The following is a 22201-nucleotide window of genomic DNA, read 5'->3' as shown; positions in this document are numbered from 1 at the left end:
CTTGTGATGAGATCATGAACATACTTCTCTGAGGATGTGGAGGTAGTAGGAGACATTGATGTTTGCCTTGTGATGAGATCATGAACATACTTATCTGAGGTCTCCACTTTGGCTTTGTAGAACTGTAAGAGTTTTTTAGTGTTTTTTGTATCTTCCATCTCCTATTTAAGACCTTCATATGATAGTGCTTGTACCTTGATGTTTTCTTCTAGTTCTAAATCTTGGATTGGTATTCTTTCACTTGGTTTGTGAGTTGTTCATTGGCATTCACTAGAGAGTTGAGTTTTGTTCCTTGATGTCTTTTTCTTGTCATTAAATCTTGGATTGGTATTCTTTGACTTGCTTCATGATTTGTTCATTGGCATTCACTAAAGAGTTGACTTGGTTTGTGAGTTGTTTGTTGAATCTTGGATTGGTATCTTTGCCTTGGTTTGTGAGTTGCTCATTGGCATTGACTAGAGAGTTGACTTTTGTTAATAATCTTCTCCCTCCCTTCTTCTCTTTCTTGAATGTGTAGGCGATACCTCTCCACATCTTGTCTTCTTCCCTATCGCAATGAAGTAGGAAAATTAGAAAAGGTGGCTCCAAATGCATGAATGTCATCCTCCTCTATAGTTGATTGCCTTGTCCCTTTATCTTTTCCACTAACTTGGTTACTTGGTTTTGCGTTGCAAGTCCTAAGACTGAACCAAGTTCTACTATGGCTTGTGACTGTGGCTGTGGCTTTAGTTGTAAGATAGGGATTTCAAGAAGTGATACTTCCTCTTGATAATGTTCTTGGGTTTTCCCCCACCTAGTTCCTCTTGTACCATAGATATTAGCCATACTCTTGGGGTTAGGATTAGTCATCTTACTTGGGAGAGTAGAACCACTAGCTCTGATGGTTCAACCTCCATTTGCATTGGAGACGTGTCTTGCCTCTTCTTTGTGTGATCTTTCTTAGTGATATCCATTGAGAAATCTTGCACTTCCTTGCCCTTTGGCTGGTCATAAATGTACCTAATTGTTGACATATATCTAGATTCCTCATCTTCTTGTTGGTGGGTCTACACTTTAGCTTGTTGGTAGCTAGCTTCCTCCGTTACATCTCTTTCAATCTTCTCTTCATTTTTACTATCCATTTCTGATTGTGGTGGAGTTGGTTGTGGCATGCACACCTTCTTTAGCAATAGATGTTGGCACTTTTTCACTTTTGTTTATTCCTCCCAAATAGAATTACCAATACGTTCCAAATATTTTTGGAGAGGTGTAGCTAATAGTCCTTGATATTAAGGACACAATAGGCAATCCTTGTAAGTAGTTCACCTACATACAATGCAAGTTGATTCTTTTTCTGATTTCTCCTAACAAACTTTTGAAAAGATAAGACAATCTCATCCTCTTACCTATTGTACCTCTTTGAAGTGTTAGGGCTATTTTGGTATTCATACAAGTATACATGTCAGGTTTGGCAAGGGTGATCTGCTATATATGTAGCCTTATTGCCTTTTCCAACTCAATGGTCCACAACTGATCAAATGTCCTATGTTCAGATAGCTTACTCTTGAACATCTTCTTCGTTATCTTCTTTGACACTCGTGTCAGGACTATGGCCCCTTCCATCGGAATATGTAAAGCATCTAAGATTATTTCCATACTAATTGTTTCCTAGAATGTCTCCCCATTTTGTCCTGTCAACTTCACTTGATCAAATTCATTCCATGTTGATATAACCTAATAGGCTCTTTTAATGTTTATACCACATGGAGGTAGTTCATAGTATCCATCCAAGCCCACCATATGGAAGATGTTTTGATATTCTGGCTTCTTCTCTAAAGCTTGCACTTTAGCAAGCATGAATATGATTTCTTATCGTTGGCCTTGATCATCCATAAAATATGACTAATAGAGATCAACTTCACATTGGTGCAGTACCTCTATGCTAAGAAACCTTGGACTTGATATCCTAATTTCATCTTGTTGCATTTGGAATGGTGGTAGAGTTCCCACTTGCCTTGGACTTTGTTGGCTTATTGACATTGACATTCTTCAAAATGAAAGCAGAATAGGAGTATTAGACCCTGTATACTCCAAGCATCTTTAAATTTTTATGACCTGTGTGTTAGTTGTTAAAAATCACGTTAGTGACAAGTGAATAATTTTTCATCTCTTGTGCCTATATTATGCAGAGCCATTTAGCGATTTTCTCTGCATAATGGGTTTTTAGTTGGTCACCTCATGTAGAGCCCTTTACCAATTTCCCTACATAAGTATCACAACCATTTTTTTTCATGAAGTCCTCAAAGCATCATGTTTTTCTTTTGAATGTACTTGTTTAACTATGACCTGTTTATCTCCTAAACTTTTTTTTCTTCAATTTTTTCCACCTATTTCCTGTTTAGAAATCAGATGTGAGGATTTGGGATCTGTTGTCCTCATTATGGCTCAATATTAATGTCAGACCTTTTGATTCATAGGTCTTAGGTCAATCTTCTTTGGCGACTCTTCTATGTGCGTGTGTGTGTTTGCCAAGAGGTGTTTATTTTTTGAAAAAGAAATAGAAGAAAAATTAAGGACGATGACTAAATTATATACATAGTCATTGGGGAGAAAATCTCCTAGTGAGGAAAAAAATGATCGGACAATACTCAGGTCACATTCTGTTTATTCATTTATATACACACACCTATGGGAATCAAAATATAGCATAGTCCCCTTTCTGTTACGGATATTCTATGGGCATTAAAATAGAAATTAAAGCAAGAGAAATATTTTACACCAAAACAATGCCTATAATAGATTTCACTTGTGGGTCCACATTTAGAATACCTCCCTCTCACCTCATCAAAGCCGTCCCTTGGTAACGAGTGGTTGCGTGCATGTATATGAAATCAAACAATGTGTCTATGCATGGCTATATAATGTGGTTCTATAGCATGATTTTTTAACAATGCATGAAAAATAATATGCTATGCAAGATGGGGGTCATGAGCATGATATGCTCATGGACATTTGATATGGAGGATTAGATCAAGTATAAAACAAGAACTAGTGGAGTTTTGATTGTTTTGCCAAAATGGTCATATGGTTATCTTCATTTGCACCATCAATGTTACCTATTAGCTTGTCATTTGACCTTGTACTTGGAGGTTTCTTACCCACACTTGTTTTGGTCTTATGTTGGCTTGAATAGAAGTAGGCTGGATTGGCATGGATCTAGCCTCTCTTGAAATGTTGGACATGGTAGATTTGGATACCCATACTTGCTTTACTGATGTTAAGAACTATTTTTATTTAGGTGTCCAAACTATTTTGGTGGGAAAAGTACAGTGCTTGGTCTTGTTGGCTGGTGGGTGGATTTGTCGAACCTGTTGGAAAACCTATGGTTGATAATTTGGAATTCATTTTGGAATCCAAATTTCTTTTTGTCTTGGTTGTGCATGTAGAAACTTCTTTGGGACCTAAATTTGTATTGTGGTGGGTGTTTGGGTATAATATTGCCTAACTTGCTTATGTGGTGGTAATCTTCTTTTGGTAGATGAAGATGATGCCTTGGCTTGTTTACCGTGAGATGTTAGTGGCTACTTGGGTGAACACTGATTTGCAAATTTAGGAATCCGCATTTGTTTGGGTTGTTCTGATCGTTGCTTCTATGGTAGCTAAACTTGATAAGTAGCCATTTTCTATTTATCCACTTGTATAGTAGGAAGCAAATCCTTATCATAAAGAACCACTTGTTCATGTTGGTCTATAGATGATGATGATAACAATCTAGTAGGTTTTGAGTTAGTTTCTTGTTCATCTAGATTCTCATGGTCTTGATCCATCATCAGATATTCAACTTTGGGAGTATAAGATTGTTGTCCTTTAATAGTAAAGTACACACAATCATTCTCTCAATCCAAATAAGCATTGCTTTTTCTCTACCACTACTTGCTAAGTATAACATCTTCTACTAAGGAATGCAATGGTGTGATATGAAACCTCTGGATATCCTTAATGCCATTGATGGACAATGGGATATTTACATACCCCATTAGTTTGACTTTTGCTCCTAAAAATCCGATAAGTGTGACATTAGATGGGATCAATTGAACTCCATCTAGGCATTTGAACATTTTGTCTACCATTGAGTTGTTATGGGCACTTGAGTCAATTAAGGCATATCGTGATTTGTAGTTGGTTCCTAGTTAGATGAGGATGTAAGGATCTAATCCTTCTATACTTGATAGGTCATCTTTCATACCAGGCTCAACTTGTTCATCTAATTTTGGTCACCTGTGCTTTCTCTAGGTCCTTTGTATGGTTTCATGAAAGATTTGACTCTGTTTTCAGCACCCGCCTTGTGGGTGTTTCTTTGCTTTAGACTCCCATTGAGCATCTTCAATATTTTTTTGATTATAATATACCCTATTCTTAGTTGCATGAATCTTTTTAAGCATCTCAATGGTTAGTTGTTTCAAGTAATGCTTTACACGACATCCACTAATCCAATTTGGCATTTCAATACCGTCCATATTTTTTAATTTGATTGCTCCATTTGAGAAGATGGACTTAATAGCAAACGGATCCATGCCATGTTTACATAACTTTCCAACATGTTGTTTGAGTGTGTAGGTAAAAATGAGATCATCCACTTTTAAATTTTTTGTGGCAATGTGAGTATCATGAAATCATTTTTGCCATTTCTTTTGGGCATAAATCCCAGTAATAGCCTTCACTCTAGTATCTCCCAACTTTTCCAACTATGTGAGTCTCTTAGAGAATACATGTCCATTCCATTCTAGTTCATATGTAATCCATAGAGTTGGAATTAAAATTTTCAATGGGAGAATTTCATCCAGACCATACACCATATTGAAAAGAGTGACATCTCTGGCAGTTTTACGGGCAACAGATATGCCCATGATGCAAAATGCAACTTTTGGTCCCAATTAGACCTTGATGAGCTAATAATCTTTGTAAGCACTATACATAGAATCTTTTTTGTGCTCTCTACTTGATCGTTAGTTTGTGGGTGGTCAAGGGCAAACTTTCTATGGATGACCATGAACTCATCCATCAATGACTTCATTTAGAAAGTGCGTTCCCCTATCACACATTTTCATAAAAAGACTTAGCAATTGTTCTAGCATCAGCCTTTGTCATGGCTTGTGATTCTATCTATTTTGTGAGATAATCTATTGCCACTATAATGTATTAGGCATGTGTGTGATGCATAGGGGGATTTATTAGTCCAACAAAGTCTATGTCCCATTTAGCAAATGCACATGCTCCCATCATTGGTCGGATTAGCATGTTATCTCTTGTGATTGGAGGCTTTGTCCTTTGATATTCATCATATGACTTGACGTAAGCCTCGGCATCTAGTTTTAAGGTTGACGTAAGCCTCAGCATATGACTTGATGTAAGCCTCGACATCTAGTTTTAAGGTTGTCCGCCATATCTTTGCCATTAGTATAGATTTAGCTATAGTTTTAGTTAATAAATGGCCTCTTGTAATGCCTTTATATGCTTGTTCTAGAATAGAGATATATTCATTTTTTGTAGCACATAATCGAAGACTATTATTTGGTCCACATTTACAAAGCTGACCACCTATAGGGGCATATGATTGTGCCTCAACTTCTATGATCTTTTTACTTGATTTAGGTATGTCTTTAGGAAAGATATGCATGGATAGATAATCAACCATGTATTTATCCCATGTGGGATCAATAGTGTAGAATGAGCAATAGGTTTCTTAGCTTGGCATTGTGCACAATTGGAGATGAATTGAGGTGTGTCTCTTTGCATTGTTGACCAATAAACACCTATCCACTGGAAGCATTGCTCAGTTTGGGATCTTGAGAAGTGCCATCTATATAAGCCAACATGGGCTTCAATTAGGTATGAGGTTTGCTTCAATTCTATACAATCGACATTTTTCAAAGACAAGCTTTAAATGAGAGATACACCCATTTTAGATTCTTGAATACATGCATGGATCATCCATGTATATCTCAATAAACTTCCTAAGATATTCATTGAATGCATGGCTCATTAAGCGTTGGAATGTCTCTGGTGCATTGGTTAATCCAAATGACATAACTCAATAGGTAAATATGCCTCATTCTATAGCAAAAGCTATCTTGTGTTGGTCCTCTAGTTTGATAGATACTTGGCTATAGCTCAAGAATCCATCCAAGAAGTTGTAGACTTCTTTGCTAGCAACACATTCCAACACATGGTCCGTGATTGAAAGAGGATAGTTATCTTGTATGGTTTCAGTGTTTACCATTTGAAGATTAATACAAACTCATAGTTTTCCATTCTTCTTGGGGACTACCACTATGAATGACACCCAATCAGTATGTTCAATCTCATAGATAAACTCAACTTCCTTGAGCTTGTCTATCTCCTCCTTGATTTGTCGTCCAAAGTTATCATTATAAGTGTATGGACGTTGGCATTTAGGCTTTGGATCTACCCTCATAGGAATGGTATACTGGCATACTTTCAGATCTACTCCTTTCAAATCTTTGTATGACCAGGCAAAGACATCCCTATATTCTCTCAATGTATCAATCAACTCAGCTTTTTCTTTGGTTGACAAATCATCGACAATGTAAGCTAGCTTGGGATCCTCTCCAAGATTTGATAAATCAAACTTTTTCACATTTTTTGCACCAAAATGATTGGTTTAGAACCATTTGCTATCGGATTGGTTATTGAAGAGTAGTTTTTTTCTTCAACTATGCACCTCTTGTAAAGAGAAGGTACACTAATCTTGTTTGCATATTACTCTTCCTCACTTGTTTCACATTTTGTGCTCCACTCATGTTGAGGCATCTTCTTTAACTCTTTATAATTTTGGTTACGCTCTAAATGTGATAGTTTGGGACTATCAAGCTATTATGTGGCCAATTTTTCACTTATTTTGTTTTGTATGGCTTCAATGAATTGTGTCTTTTGGCGTTTAGTTTGGGAGTATTCCTTGTTTGGTTTAAAGATCCCAGAGATCTTGTCTTTGATGCAATCTTCTGCTTTGACATACATAAAAAAGAAGTGAGGTTTTCCTTCAAAGTCTTGAGCTTTAGTCTCTTGTTTAATCTTTCTTTGCTCCTTACACTCATTTTTGTGCTTAAAACATGGTTTAAGGGGAATCTTTTGATTTGAAAAACCAAAAAATTTCTCCTAACCATCTCGTGTGAGTAAGCACTTCTTCACAAACTCAATTTTCTTCTCAGCCTTATCTACTAATGTTTCACTTTTCTCATCATCACCTATGATTAGATTTGTAGGCATTGGTGTTCGTACAAATGATTTCTTCATCTGTTTCTATGCTTACATCATCTCATATAGATATTTCATTTCTAACACACATCTATAGAATGGGAAATTCATTGGTTTGGATTCTATCTAGAATAGAATATACTAGGTAGGGTTCTTGCTTCCTCAATATTCTTAGCTGGTGTCTTGGTTGCTTTTTGAAGGCATCTTCCTAGGTTTGGTGCATCACAAATGATCTCCTCGTCTATTACCGTGCTAGCATCATCTCGTATAGAGATTTTATCTGTAGCATGCGTCCACAAAATAGGGAGTTCATTGCTTGTTATTTTGTCTAGGATCGAACAATCCAGCATCCTTATCTCTTCAATTTCTTTTTTTGGTGTCTCAATTGTTTTTGGAATGTAGTTAATCATCATGATTGGCATGATGTCATAACCATTCTCATCACAAAACTTTCTGTATATTTTCTCCGAAGTGTTTACATCTAATGTAGCCAAATTGTGGATCCATTCAAGAGGTTCAAACTCATCTTTTGTAAAGGGATCAGGCATGTAAGCTTCATCCTCTATTGACTAGTTAACAAACACAATTATTTGGATGTAGAATTCCTTGGTTAGATGCTCTCTACATCCACAAAGATGCTTTACTAGTGTTCCAAGACGAAATGTTTGATGTCTCTTGAGTTCCCAACTCAAAATCTTATACCAAACTTTTAGCTACATCCCTACTATAAGAGAGTCTTTGTGTTTATCCGTGTGGTTACTTCCTCTTGCCGTAGGAAAATATAATCATAGCCCCAATCTTGGATCAAATTAAGTTGTCACATAAAGGGTCTACCAAGGATTATATCATAGGTATATTTCTTGCCAAAATCTACCACAATAAAAGTATGCTTATATTCAATACCACATGAAGTGACAACTACATGTTCCAGCAGTCTTGGTGGTTCTTCAATGTAACTATTTGCCAGCTGTAACTTCATTCTTGTCTTTCTCAAAGCAATTCTTCCCCACTTGCTCCATATCTACTTGGTTGCTATGGATACACATGCTCCACTATCTAATATGGCCATGGTTTTTAATTAAACTATTCAACAGGTAGAAGAGTGTTACCATCTTCTCCCTTGCAGTATTCACCAACCTTATTTATGGGAATTGGTTTGACTTCTATACACATTGGTGTATCTGATTCTTTTTTCAATTATTGGTTGTCATTTTCCAATCTCATCGTGTTGTGGATTTCTCCCATCTCATTCCCAAGGTTCAGCTTAAGATTTAAGAAATTTTCTTTTAGTGGGACTGCTTCTTATAACTTGGTTGACCCCTTTGACCAGAGTCAGGCCCTACTTGGAAAACTTATTGTGAGGGGCCTTCTTCTAAGGGTTGAGCCCTAGAAGCTCCTGCTTTTACGATGGATACAGGAGGAAACTGGAGATCAAGTGGATCTTCACAAAGATGCAACGGATTGGCTCGAGTAGAGGCTGGGAGGACCGGTTTGCCTTGAGCATACTCCGAGCGTGGGAGTTGCTACGACCTGACCTAGTTCAAAGGCCACCTGAGTGTGTGGAGGAGAGGGCTCGGCAGCCCTTGATTTGGAACCCATTGGTGCGCTCAACTCTAGGGCATATGCTTGGCACTTGCTCCCATCTTGAGTGGGGGCCTTTGGCTGCTGGCCTAGCCCGCACTTTTGGTGACTGGCAGGAGCTTTGCAGGCTTCTTGGGCTTGCTTTGGGCTTGCTTTGAGGGAATCTGACAATGTGCACAGAGATACAGGAGGCCCTGGCAGTGGGTTGCTGGTAGAGGGCTGGCAGGCATCCTTTGAGCTAGAGGCGCCGGCTTTGATGGGAGCCTTCACCCGCTTAGAGGTCTTGATTGCAATACAAGCTTGTTCAATAGGGGCAACTGCCTCTTCTTTGAGGTCCATGAGGAGGGGAGGCTGCAAAGAGTGAGGAGTCTCCTCTGATAGAAGACTATGCTTTCTAGCAAGTCAGAGTGGTGCTGGCCACGGAGTTTCGATGGCTGATAGACCCAGATCCTAAGAGGAGTGGCGGCTTTGGGCTTTTGGAGCCCAGCCATTAGCACAGCTACAATGGGATCCAGGAGAGTGGCTCTGGCGAGATCCTTTTGTCCCCCCAGGAGCACTTGGCATATCTTTCTTCCAGTACACAGTACGCTTGGGTCGACATATTTTGACAGGGAGGAGGGGAGCCATCCCGACAGCGGCGGCGGCAGAGCATTGGAGATGCCAGGGCCTCAGCTAGGCTTTCTTGTTAGACTTTTGGTCTAGGATTTGGACGAGCCGCCAGGATTGTAGGATCTCTACTTTCCAATGGCTAGTCGGACACAGAGCGATAGCAGTGGGCATCTGGCTTATCTTTAGCGGACATTCATTAGCCTGCCCATGCTGTGGACACCACTTGGAGACTCAACGACATTGCCTCTAGGATTTTCCTCATGCACCACAGGTTTGGTTGAGGATTCTTAGATTTCTAGCCCCCCTGTCTCCAGGGGGAGCTTACACTTGGGGCGTAGTGGCATGGTCCACCTCTTCTAGGCCTGCACTAAGCTATACGAGACCGATCCTGGGAGCTAGGCCATCAGCTTGTGTATTGGTAACCCTCGGCTTTGCCTAGCTCCAACTTCAGGGCAGTCCAAGAGCTACAGCATAGAGATCCAAGATGGGAGTTGGTGAGCAACCTTACCCTCTGGTTTGTCTGGTGGGCCTATTTGCCACAGGGTTTTTAAGGGGCGTCTCCAGCCCCTTGTTGAGACCATTTGAGACTTTTGGCTAGAGCTTATTCACACTTTATGAGGGTAGTTTGAGTGCATCCATGGATCTTCCATGATGGCCGAGAGATGTCACCAGGCCTTTCACCGGATCGGGCAGACAGGGGTCTTTTACTCCACCCAACCTGGGGGGTGACTTGGCACTACTGTCCACTTGTATGGCTCTTTTCCCATCCATTCTCTAAGTTAGCTCCTCTAGAGCTGGTTGTACTCATTACTTGTGCGAGGGAGAGTCTCCCCCAGCCTCATGTATATGATCTGGATGGATGTTTTGTAGCCCTGCGGGCGGTTGTTTTTTAACTAATGAAAGGATCTTTCTGTGGGAAAAGAAAAAAAAAACTCGACTGGGACCGGAGCAGGACGGCCTTGTAAAAGTTTACCTTGGTTGAATTACCCAAGCCCAAGCCTAGGCCTAGGCCTTGGTCTTGGTCTTTTGATATATAATAAACCCATAGTTGTATAAGTAAGCTCAAGCCCAAGGGTGAAATCCTCTATGTGGGATTAAGTGGAAAATCCAAGTGGTAGCTTTTCCTCCCTTTTGGAATTCACTTTTTACCACCTTTCCACTCCGATTTTCACTGTTTTGAAGGCTTCGGGAGCCTCGGATGTCAAAACCCTAAGTTGTAAAGTGTGTCTAGATCGTCTCGATGATATGCTCATTTTGAGCTATCAGATGCCACAATCTGATTTTTGGATCACTTTGGACTTCTTGTACATATTATTGTAGGGCAATCCAAAAAGATAAAACAATTTAAAAACAAAAAGCAAAAGCAAAAATCTACAGCAAAAAGCCACTTGGGAGATCTATAAGTGTAGTAAGGGGGCATTAGAGTATGCATTGTCATTGTGCACCAGTGACATCACATTGAAAATCTTTTTCACCACGTATAGTGAGTTTGCAAGCATTCCAGAGCAGCACCAACTTCCATTCGGTGGATTTGGACAATCAAGTGATCTTCGAAACAAGTAAGAATCTGAACGCTACTATTGAATACATGTTTTTACGTTCACGTTTAATTTTAAAGTCTGGTAATAAGTCAGAAAAGGAATCACAAAGTAGGGTATCGACTGAAGAAAGTGTTCATCTCTTCAGTGGACTAGAAACTGTATGTGAAACTCTAGAAAATAAGTCGAACACAACTTCAGAAATGGCATCCCAAAGCACAAACCCCTTTGCGGATGACGCTGTAGAATTCAACCCTACAGCTGAATCATCAAGGCAAGGATCCCGGAATTTTAAAATGATGCTGACATACTTGTATGTAAACGTACATGGAGCTAAAATATGCGGGGATCCTTTAGACCATTTATGTGTTAAGGTTGAGGACACCTTGATCGATTTCTAGCCTAAACCGCAAGTCAATTATCAGGGGGATCGGTACATAGGCCGAGATGGGACTATGTATTTAGCCATACTCAAGTCGGATGAGGTGGATAAACTTGGTGGGAACTTGTCTTCCAAGTAGCCCAGAGTCTACAAGGAGAAACTTGACATACACCGGGCTATGGAACCCCCATCCCCAATCAGTCATAATGCCAAATTTGTGAACACTTTGACCGTTAAACGGGCATTGACTGATAACACATATGTCGGCCTTTATTACATGGATGACCAAGATTCCCAAGTCAGGGTATTCTATCAAGCACTCTATCCAGATGGGAGCACCTTAATGGAGACCAAAGTTTTTTATGTATACATGGATAAAATGTCCATTCCAAATGTGACATTTCAAGATCGTTTTAAACAAAACTTTGAGGCTATAATTGAAACTGAGGCACAAAAGTATACCTACAATGGATTCCCAGTAGAGAATTCATTGCCCCAGAAGTTTAAATCTAAGAGTACATCCCAAGATGCCATCGCATCCAGAAAAACTTTCGGAATACCAGATGAGAGGCTGAGAGCAATGGGATCAAGTGGATTTAATGTCACTGGACTTTTGACTAGTGGAGCTGCTTATCTAGCAGCATCACTAGCCATAAAATCTCAGACGAGACCAATTGGTGGTGTGAAAATTGGCAGATAGCCACAACTAACAACCACTGGATTAGGGCATCAAACCACAGGTCGTGAAATGTGGAACCAGGTGCCAATGAACATACCAATGCACCCAAGAACTCAGAACCCACAAGGTAGTTATTAGGTCAACCAAGGACCATACCAACCATAATATTTTGGACAACAAGGATACCCACAATATGCAAGAGGATTTATGCCACCCTACATGCCATACCAGATGCCATATAACCCTAGGGTGTTTAGACCTTCCCAAGTGCAAAAATGGGTGGGTAAAAAATTCAGAGGAAATGTGGAGACCCATATAACCATGTGGCTCTATTCACACAAGTGATATGAGTTGAACATGTTAACGATATTTTGGATCCAATATGAAGGGTTTGAACTGATGCTAGAAGGCAAAGCCTTGACATGGTTCAACACCTTGGACCATAATCGATTCCATCAAATAGATGAGCTCACAAAGGAGTTCATTGAAGAATTCACAAAGAGTGGGGATCAAGCACAACATTGTGGGCATGATCCATAGCTTCAAACAGGAAAAAAGGGAAATAGTCAAGGACGCAGCCAATTGTTTTAAAGAGTACATAACTAGATGTCCTGAACCTGATCTACCAACACAGGAGAGCTAGTTTTCCTCTTCCTAGAGGGGCTCTGAAACAAGCATCTAAAGAAGGATGTGTACCTGAAGAGGTTCACAAACATTGAGAGCTGCACAAAAGAAGCTGTAGACTTAGTGGACAATTGTGACTTGTACGATGACAAAGAAGCAGACCAGAAGTCCGATTCCACTAGCATAGTAGGAAAAAGTGACTTGAGCTCAAATGAAAAACAATCCCAAATGGATACTAAGGCCTTAGCTGAGTATCTGCTAAAATGGTTAGGATTATCTAATACTAATCAGCAAAATGCACCTCAAATATAGGGAGTCCTCAAACCAATGAGGTGTGGCATGTGTGGTGGTGATCATTCCACTTACCAATGCCTTGGATACCCCACACAGAACAATCCACCTCCACCTTGCATTAGTAAATGGTGTGCAAACTGCAATAGGTATACCAAACATGAGACAGCTATTCTATTACCGCCCAAGAAACCAGAACCCAAACTTCCAATTACATGGCGTGCAATATCAATTGCCTCCACCCCAAAGATACCAGGCTAGTCATCCACAAGCCTTGCCAGCACCTGAGAAAGTTCAACCGATATTAGCCACCTGTACCAAGTAATCAACAAGCGGTGGTAAGATATGTACAACAGGCTGATGAAAATGAATTATCCATTGTTCCAACCATGCTATATTATGAGGAGGATCTTGATAGTGAGGAGTACTCCATGGAAACATGGCCATCAGCATCACATCAAACACAAAGCATGAAAGGTTCTGAGACCAAACACTCTGATCATTTCTCTATGGATTAGAAGACCTTCATGTTCATTGCGGGTGGTGGATTACAAAATGTAAACCAAAGAAACAGGCAGCCACCACGGGGGGTCAGAGTCAAGGCAACCAATCTCTTGTTTTAAATGCCATGCAGGCCACTAGGCAAGAGATTGTCCCTTGAAAAACAACCTACCTCAAGGCTACTGCATTGATTGTGGCACACCTTTGCTGTAGTAGATTTTGGAAAGAAATCAGCTTATGACATAATCCTTAAAAGGCCATTCATGAGACAGCTTAAATTGATTCAAGACTAGGGATATGACTACATCTATCTATGGCAAGATGGTGTTAGCACTCGGATAAACACCAAGGATCTGACATACCGGGATGTTGTTCGGACACCAGTAGAAGACTTTGAATCAGGCACCCAAGAGTCTGTCATAATTCTATCTTGGAAGAACGCCAAAGCACCCCTTTGGATGTGTGGTGCGTCAGACCAAGGTAGCCTGCATCTAAACAATTATGCATTTTATCGACCAATAGAGGATAAGGCTTACATACCATATCCATTTTCTAAGGAGGAATTTGAGCCTCTACAGTGGATCCATCTCTTGGCAACTTTAGATATGTGTACATCTAAGGAAACCCCTACAAAGTTCTGTGATGAGAATGGATATGACATCATGCCTGATATGATGGTCAACTACATTCTTAAAACAGACAAGAATTCGAAGGGACCAATTGAAGAGATTAAGACACCTGGATGTTCCATCCTAGAAAGTATATTAGGAATTGATGGAACTATTCTATGGAAATGTGTGGTTGATGATATGTCAATCAAAAGCCAATCAAGCACTTCCATAGATGAGGAGATCCTATGTGATGTATCGGATCTAGAAAAAAGTCTGATCAAACCAACCATAATGCAAAGAGATAGATTGGAAGCCACACAAAAACAAGGTGTATTGATTCTAGAGAGATTCCAGACTAATGCCATTATCACGTTCTATGGATGCAAGCAATCTCAATCCGAGATGATATCAGCACGGAGATAGACGAGGAGATCATTTTTGGAACTCCAGCACCAATAGATCTCAGTCTCAAGGATGACGAGAAGAGTGAAACGTCGGCTGATGAGATTGAGAAGAAGATTGAGTTCAAAAACTTCCATCAAAACCAGCCATAAGCACAAATGAGAAAGTTACTAACAGAAAAGAGTCAAATAGGAGATTGAAGCTCCAAAATTCGACGATAAAATCCACTTTTTGATGCATGTAAATGCAGATGATTGCATCAAGGATGAAATCTCTAGAGTGTATAAAAAGAAAACGGATCACACCCAGATGAAACGCCGCAAACCCTGCTCAATCAAAGTGATACATGAAAAATTGACTGAGCAAGCAATGTCCGTAAAGTCCAAACAACCAAAACTATCACGGTTGGAACTGAAACAATAACATAATGAAATGAAATGTTTGATTCAAAGAGAGTGGAGTACAGAGTGTGACACCACTGATGAAGAACATAATGCTCATGGCATCAATGTACCTTCACACTATAAGAGGTATACTGTGGAAGAGAGGAAAATAGTTATTCAATAGCCTGTCTGACAAAAAATGGCTCCTAATCAGTCATTTGATGGTCCCAAGAATGCAAAGAAGATAGATCTTGTCTATTCTGGAGAGGAACCAAAACCAGCTTATATTATCGATGATCTCACCCAGGACAAAGAGGCAGATTTGATTGCAACACTACAGGAATATAGGGATGTCTTTGCATGGTCATATCAAGACCTAAAAGGTGTGGATCCAAAAGTATGCTAGCATACAATTCCTATGAGACCTAATGCAAAGCCAACAAGGCAACGTCCTTACACGTATAATGACAACTTTGGTTAGAGAATCAAAGAGGAGATAGATCAGCTCAAAGAAGCTGAATTTATCTATGAGATTGAACACACATATTGGGTGTCACCCATAGTGGTTATCCCCAAGAAGAATGGTAAACTGCGAGTGTGTGTGAATCTCAAAGAGGTTAATGCTGAAACGATATGAGATAACTATCCTCTTCCGATTACTGACCACGTTCTAGAAAGTTTTGCTAGAAAAGAAGCTTACAGCTTCTTAGATGGCTTTTCAGGCTACAACCAGGCAGCAATCAAACCTGAGGATCAACATAGGACTGATTTTGCTACAGAATGGGGCATATTTGCCTACAGAGTTATGTCATTTGATTTAACTAATGCACTTGCTACCTTTCAAAGGTTGATGAGTCATGCTTTTAGCGAATACCTCCAGAAGTTTCTGAGATCTATATGGATGACTTGTGTGTGCATTCGATTATTTGAAACGAGCATATCTCACATCTTAGGCTGGTCTTTGAAAAATGTTGGCAATATAGGATTTGCTTGAACCCAAAAAAATGTGTCTTTATGGTCAGACAAGGCAAGATCCTAGGGCATATTGTGTCCAAAAATGGTATCTCCACTGATATGGACAAAATAGCGGTGATAGTAAAATTGTCAATCCCGAGAAATGTGAAAGAGGTATAGTCTTTCATGGGACACTACGGTTACTATAGACAGTTCATCTACATGTATGCAGTGATAGCCTAGCCTCTTTACGCATTGATAATTGATTTCAAGTGGACTAAGTAGTGTGACAAAGCATTCCAAAAGTTGAAAGAGGCTTTGAGTACAGCTCCAATCCTTAAGAAACCAGACTGGGATAAAATATTCCATGTACATATTGATGCTAGCAAATTTTCAATTGGATGCATTCTTGCATAACCTAGCAATGGATACATGGACTTTCTAGTATGCTATGCTAGCACACAGCTGAAAAGAGTTACACAACTACAGAGCAAGAAGGACTAGGGATGATATATACCATGAAGAAATTCAGGCATTACCTATTGGCAAACAAATTCACATTTTTTGTGGATCACCAAGCACTTTTGTACTTGGTTAATAAGCCATATAATACAGGTAGAATAGTGAGGTTGTTTATCCTCTTACTAGAGTTTGATTTTATCATGGTTGTCAAGAAAGGTAAGACCCACCAACGGGCAGATCATATATCTCGATTGACTAATGGTGAGGCACCTACTGGCATCAACGATGAGTTACCCAATGAATACTTGTTCAATATAGAAATAGTCCCTTAATGGTCCGAGACACTCATTCCTCTTCTAACTTTTGGAAGAATTGAACCAGAGAGGAGTCTGTTTGATACAACTCGTCTAATAGAGCAAGTTGCCACCTTCCAACTCATAGTAAGTAAGCTCTACAAAAGAGGGAGCAACAAAATCTTGAGACTATGCATAGAGCATATGAGCAAGACTCATATCTATCTGAAGCCCATGTTAGCTTATGTGGCTGGCATTTCTCAAAACAACAAACTGAGAAACATTTGAAATGTATGGGTGTTTATTGGTCATCTTTTTTTGGGGATATACATCAATGCATCTCCAATTGTGTTCAATGTATGGCCCACAAACCAGTTGCTCACTCTACATTGTATAGAATAGCCATTGTGCCCATGTAGGGTAAATATATGGCAGACTATCTGGCCACAAAGGGTCTTCTTGAAGACATTCCAAAGGCACATAAGAGAGACATTGAAGTTGAAGCTGAATCTTATGCCTTAATTGGAGGTCAATTACACAAATGTGGTCTAGATAATAACCTAAGGATATGTGCTGCTGAGAATGAGTATATTGCCAGACTTGAGCAGGCACATAAAGGCATCTCCGGAGGTCATTTCTCAGCTGAAAAAATTGCAAAATCTGTTCTAGCTACTGGGATATGGTGGCCTACCCTTAGCTTGGATCCCAAGGCTTATGTGAAGGCATGTGATAAATTCCAAAAGGACTAAGCCTCCAATCACAAGAGATAACATGCTATTGAGACCTATGATGGGAGCACGTACTTTTGCTAAGTGGGGGATTGATTTTGTTGGACCTATAAGCCACCTGCACATCGCACGTATGCTCAGTACATTATTGTGGCAATGGATTATCTCACAAAGTGGACTGAAGCACAAGCTACGACTAAGGCTGATGCTTGCATGATTGCCAAATTTTTGTATGAACATGTCTTCACATGATTTGGTCTACTGATAGAGATTATGAGTGATAGAGGCACTCATTTCCTGACTGAGGTTGTCAAGAATTTAATGGATGAGTTTATGGCCATCCATAGGAAATTAGAACCCTACCACCCACAAGAAAATGGTCAAGTGGAGAGTACAAACAAGATTCTATGCACGGTGCTCACTAAGATCGTTAGTCCTTCAAGATGCGATTGGGATCAAAAGTTGCATTCTGCATTATGGGCCTACAGAGTGGCCTATAAAATAGCCATCGGAACTACACCGTTCAATATGGTCTATGGCTTAGATGCGATACTCCCTCTTGACAGGTTCTTAATACCAACTCTAAGAGTAGCCCGTGAGCTTAACTAGAACGAACATGTCTTCTCAAAAAGACTAATGCAGTTGGAAAAGCTAGAAGACACACGTGTAAAGGCAATTGCTTGGATTTATGCCCAAAAAAAGAGGCAAAAGAGATTCCATGACTCCCACATTGCCACAAAAAAATTCAAAGTGGGTGATCTCGTTTTAGCCTACACACTCAAACAAAATATTGGAAAGCTTTGTAAATGTGGAATGGGTCCGTTTAGAATCAAAGCCATCTCCCCAAGTGGGGCAATTAAACTTGAAAATCTTGATGGTACAGAAATGCCAAATTGGATCACTGGATGTCGTGTAAAACATTATGTGAAACCGCTAACCACTGATATACTTAAGAAAATGCATGCCACAAAGCATAGGGTGTATAAACATCAGCAGCTCATTGAGGAGGCACAAAGGGAGTGAAAAGCCAAAAAAAGACATCCCCGAGGTAGAGTGTTAAAAGCTGATGTAGACTCCATGAACACTACATCCATGGAGATTATTGAAGTATAAGTGACATCTACAATCAAAGTCGATGGACCTAGTATGGAAGATGATCGTTCAAGCTTACGAGGTCTAGACCCCTACATCCATGTCCAGCTAGGTAATAATCTACAGTCACAGGATGCCTTAATTGACTCCAGGGCAACACAATATTCTATGGCAGAAGACATGTTCAACTACTTGAAAGGTGTGCAGTTAATACCATCACATGTCACTATTGTCGGATTCAATGGATCACGAGTGCCAATACGAGGATATGCTGACATCCTAATGTCTATCAATGGCATTCAGAAAATTCATAGGTTTCACATCGTACCATCATAATCCTCAGTAGAAGCAGTCATTCTTGGCAAATAGTGGCAACAAAAGAATAATGACTATCTCGATTGGGCCAAAGATAGGGTTTACTTTGATCTTAAGGGACAGTGGTCCTACTTACCCTTCACCACCAATCTAGATTTGAAGATGATGGTTCAAGAGGAAGAACTACAAGATGAACCGATTGAAAACACAAAAGACCAAGTTTTAGTCACACCCAGGGTGCCACTTCCACCAAAAAAGGCTTATGTGTGGGTACTTGATGTGACCACAATTGATTCCATAGATGTTGTAACCTCAGATACTCTGCATTGCATGCCTTCATCCGATTTAATTTTGTCTCCACCCACACAAGTGGTGACACAGAACAGGATTACAAAGCAAATTTGGATACCTAAGCAGTCAAAGTCGGTAGCACCAAAATAAGTGTGGATTCCAAAATCCACTCATAATGCTTTTGTTTCATCCACCAAGCCTCTACAACAGGTGTGGAAACCTAAATGCACCCATCTCCAACTTCCTAAAAAACCCACCAAGCAGGTGTGGATTCCCAAATCCACCAATTACGGTTTAGTGAGTTCACCTAAGCAAATTCCAACTTCAACACACATAAGAAGATTGCCAAAACATACTCAAGCTAGGCAATCAACTACCCAAAGACCCACTACTCGCCAAATCTGGTTCCCAAAGCCATTGCTTCAGGCATAGACAGGCTGGAGTGTAATCTGGGTTCCAAAAAGAACTCCAGATTCTTCCAAAAAAGCCTCCCATCCTCAGGTGCCACAACTCAAACCATCAGCCTCAAACTCTCAGCCTAAGGCTTTGCCTACACGATAGATTTGGATACCCGGAGTCCAACCAATACGGCCTAAGATGAAATAGGTATGGGTATCTAAAGCTGCTACATACAACCTACCACAAGAGGTTCTGATTTTGCCGATCTAGCCTCCTCATACCCAAACAACCAAAAATCCAACTCAGATTTGGGTACGAAAAACTCTCATTGATCGTCCAAATGTTAATATCTCCATGGACATCTCCAGTGAAGATGGGGACCTAACTGAGTTCTTATCTTTGCTTGATCAATGCCTTGCCAATGAAAGCCCATGAGCCAATCAAGCTCATGACCCCCATCTTGCACAACATACTATTTTGAACTGCATTGTGTAAATTCATGTTGTAGGGCCACATTACATGGCCGTGCATTAGCCACATTGTTTTAATCCCATGCACATACATGCACTCACCAGTCGCCAAGCAACGGCTTAGACAAGGTGGGGGGGGAGGCATTCTAAATAGGGACCCATGTCAAACCTAATACATGCATTGTTTTGGTGTAATTTTTTTGTTTGATTTAATTTTTCTTTTAATGCCCATAGAATATTCGCAACAAAATGGGGACTATGTAATATCTGATCCCATAGGTGTGTGTACATATAGAATAAATGGGACTTAACCTCAGAAATGATCGGGCACTTTTTCCCTCATTAGGAGGGTTTTTCCTCGACATTTATGTAAATAGTCTTGTCATTGTCCTCCATTTTTATCTTTTATTTTATTTTTTTGGTAATAAATAATCTAGACGAGTGGTACACACATGTGCATAGAGAGAGCTATCATGTAGACCGACCAAGAATCAGTGAACTCAGACTGATTGATACAATTTTGAGCTATTGAATTGACACAACAACTATATCTTCACGTCTAGATTCGATGAAAGAAGGTAGGTGGAAAGATGAGCATAAAGAAAATGACATAGGAAATAGTTAGGACACAAGTGAATAGATGTGAATAGGAGAAAAATATCATGACTTCAAAAGAAAAAGGTTGTGATACTCATGTAGGGAAAACCGGTAAACGGCTCTACATGAGATGATCAACTACAAGTAATATTATGCAGGGAAAACCGGTGAATGGTTTTGCATAATACAGCCTAGATTATGAGAAAACGCTCACGTAGCACTAACGTGTCTTCTAACCACTAATAAATAGGTTCAAAAAATTGAAAGATGTTTGAAGTCAAGGAAACTAATTGTCAAGTTTTGCTTTTCTTTTTGAAGAATGTCAACATCAACCATCCAACGGAGTGAAAGGCAAGCAAGGACTTCAACACCATTTCAGATGCTTTAGGAGGAGATCAGGATGTCAGGTCCTAGGTTTATCAGTATGGAGGAATTGCACCAATGCTACAAAGACCTCTTCCAATCATATTTTGTGGATGATCAGGGTCAGCGTCACAAAATTATCTTCATGCTTGCCGAAGTATAGGTCTTAGGAAGAAGACCTGAATATTATGACATCTTCCACATAGTAGGCTTGGAAGGATACTTTCAATTACCTCCATGTGGTATAGACATCGAAAGGGCCTATCAGCTAATATCAACATGGGATGAGTTTAATCATGTGAAGCTGATAGGACATAATGAGGAGACATTCCATGGAGCACTCTGTGTGGGAACAATCCAGATGCCTTACATGTTCCAATGGTAAGTGCTAAGGTTGTGACCTGTGTTCACAAGGAAGTAGCAAAGGAGATATTTAAAGGTGGAGTGGGTGAGCTCAGGACCTTTGGATAGCTATGGGATACTAAGTTTCTAGAAGGCAATACAATTGTGTATGCAACATCTCACATTTGCCAAACCTGACAGGTATAATCGTGTCAATACTAGAATAGCTTTCACTCTTCAACAACGTCAATCAGGTAAAAAGAAGCCACATGATTGGTCATCTTACCTTTTTGAAGATCTCCAAAATTTTGTTAGGAAGAACCAACAAAAAATTCAATGTGCCCTGTATGTGGGTGAAATGCAAAGAAGCCACATGATTGGTCATCTTACCTTTTTGAAGATCTCCAAAATTTTGTTAGGAAGAACCAATAGAAAATTCAATGTGCCCTGTATGTGGGTGAAATGCTCACACGCATCACCTATTGTGTCCTTAACCTTAAAGAGTGACCTCCAACACCCCTCCAAAAGGATTTGGAATGTATCAGCAAGCGTGTTCAAGAGGAGCAACCACAAGTACAAAGGAGCAAAATCAAAGTGACGAAGAAGCCTCGCACTTCATCACCAACTCCACCACCTTCTGAATCAGTGGGAGAAGATGAAGAAGAGATAGAAAAGAATACAGTTGAGAAAACCAACCGCCATCGAGCTGCAGTACAGATCCAACAATGAGAAGAAGAAGGATCCACCTACTTCACTTCAATCTGATATCCACCTACTTCACTTTCACTTCAATCTGATATGGTCCACAGTAGTGGAAAGGAAAACAAGTAATGGATCCTCTTACAGAAATCACTCCTGAAACCCAGACAAAAAGGAGGCATGAGCTCTTTTCCCTTCAAAGATCCAACAATGAGAAGAAGAAGAAGGATCCACCTACTTCACTTCAATCTGATATGGTCCATAGCAATGGAAAGGAAAAGAAGTAATGGATCCTCTTACAGAAATCACTCCTAAAACTCAGACAAAAAGGAGGCATGAGC

At 39.9% G+C, this 22201-nt stretch overlaps 1 pseudogene; it reads left to right on the top strand.

Moving 5' to 3' along the window:
* The first annotated feature begins 8602 nt into the window (after positions 1-8602).
* Positions 8603-10759, top strand: LOC148039210 (uncharacterized; annotated as a pseudogene).
* Positions 10760-22201: the final 11442 nt, after the last annotated feature.

This window comes from Lygodium microphyllum, chromosome 3 (genome assembly GCF_053477565.2).
Source record: "Lygodium microphyllum isolate KBCC chromosome 3, Lygodium_microphyllum_v1.1.10, whole genome shotgun sequence".
In the NCBI taxonomy this organism is placed as follows: Eukaryota; Viridiplantae; Streptophyta; class Polypodiopsida; order Schizaeales; family Lygodiaceae; genus Lygodium; species Lygodium microphyllum.
The sequence above is the reverse complement of the archived record's forward strand: the minus strand, read 5'-3'. Positions and strand labels throughout refer to the sequence as shown.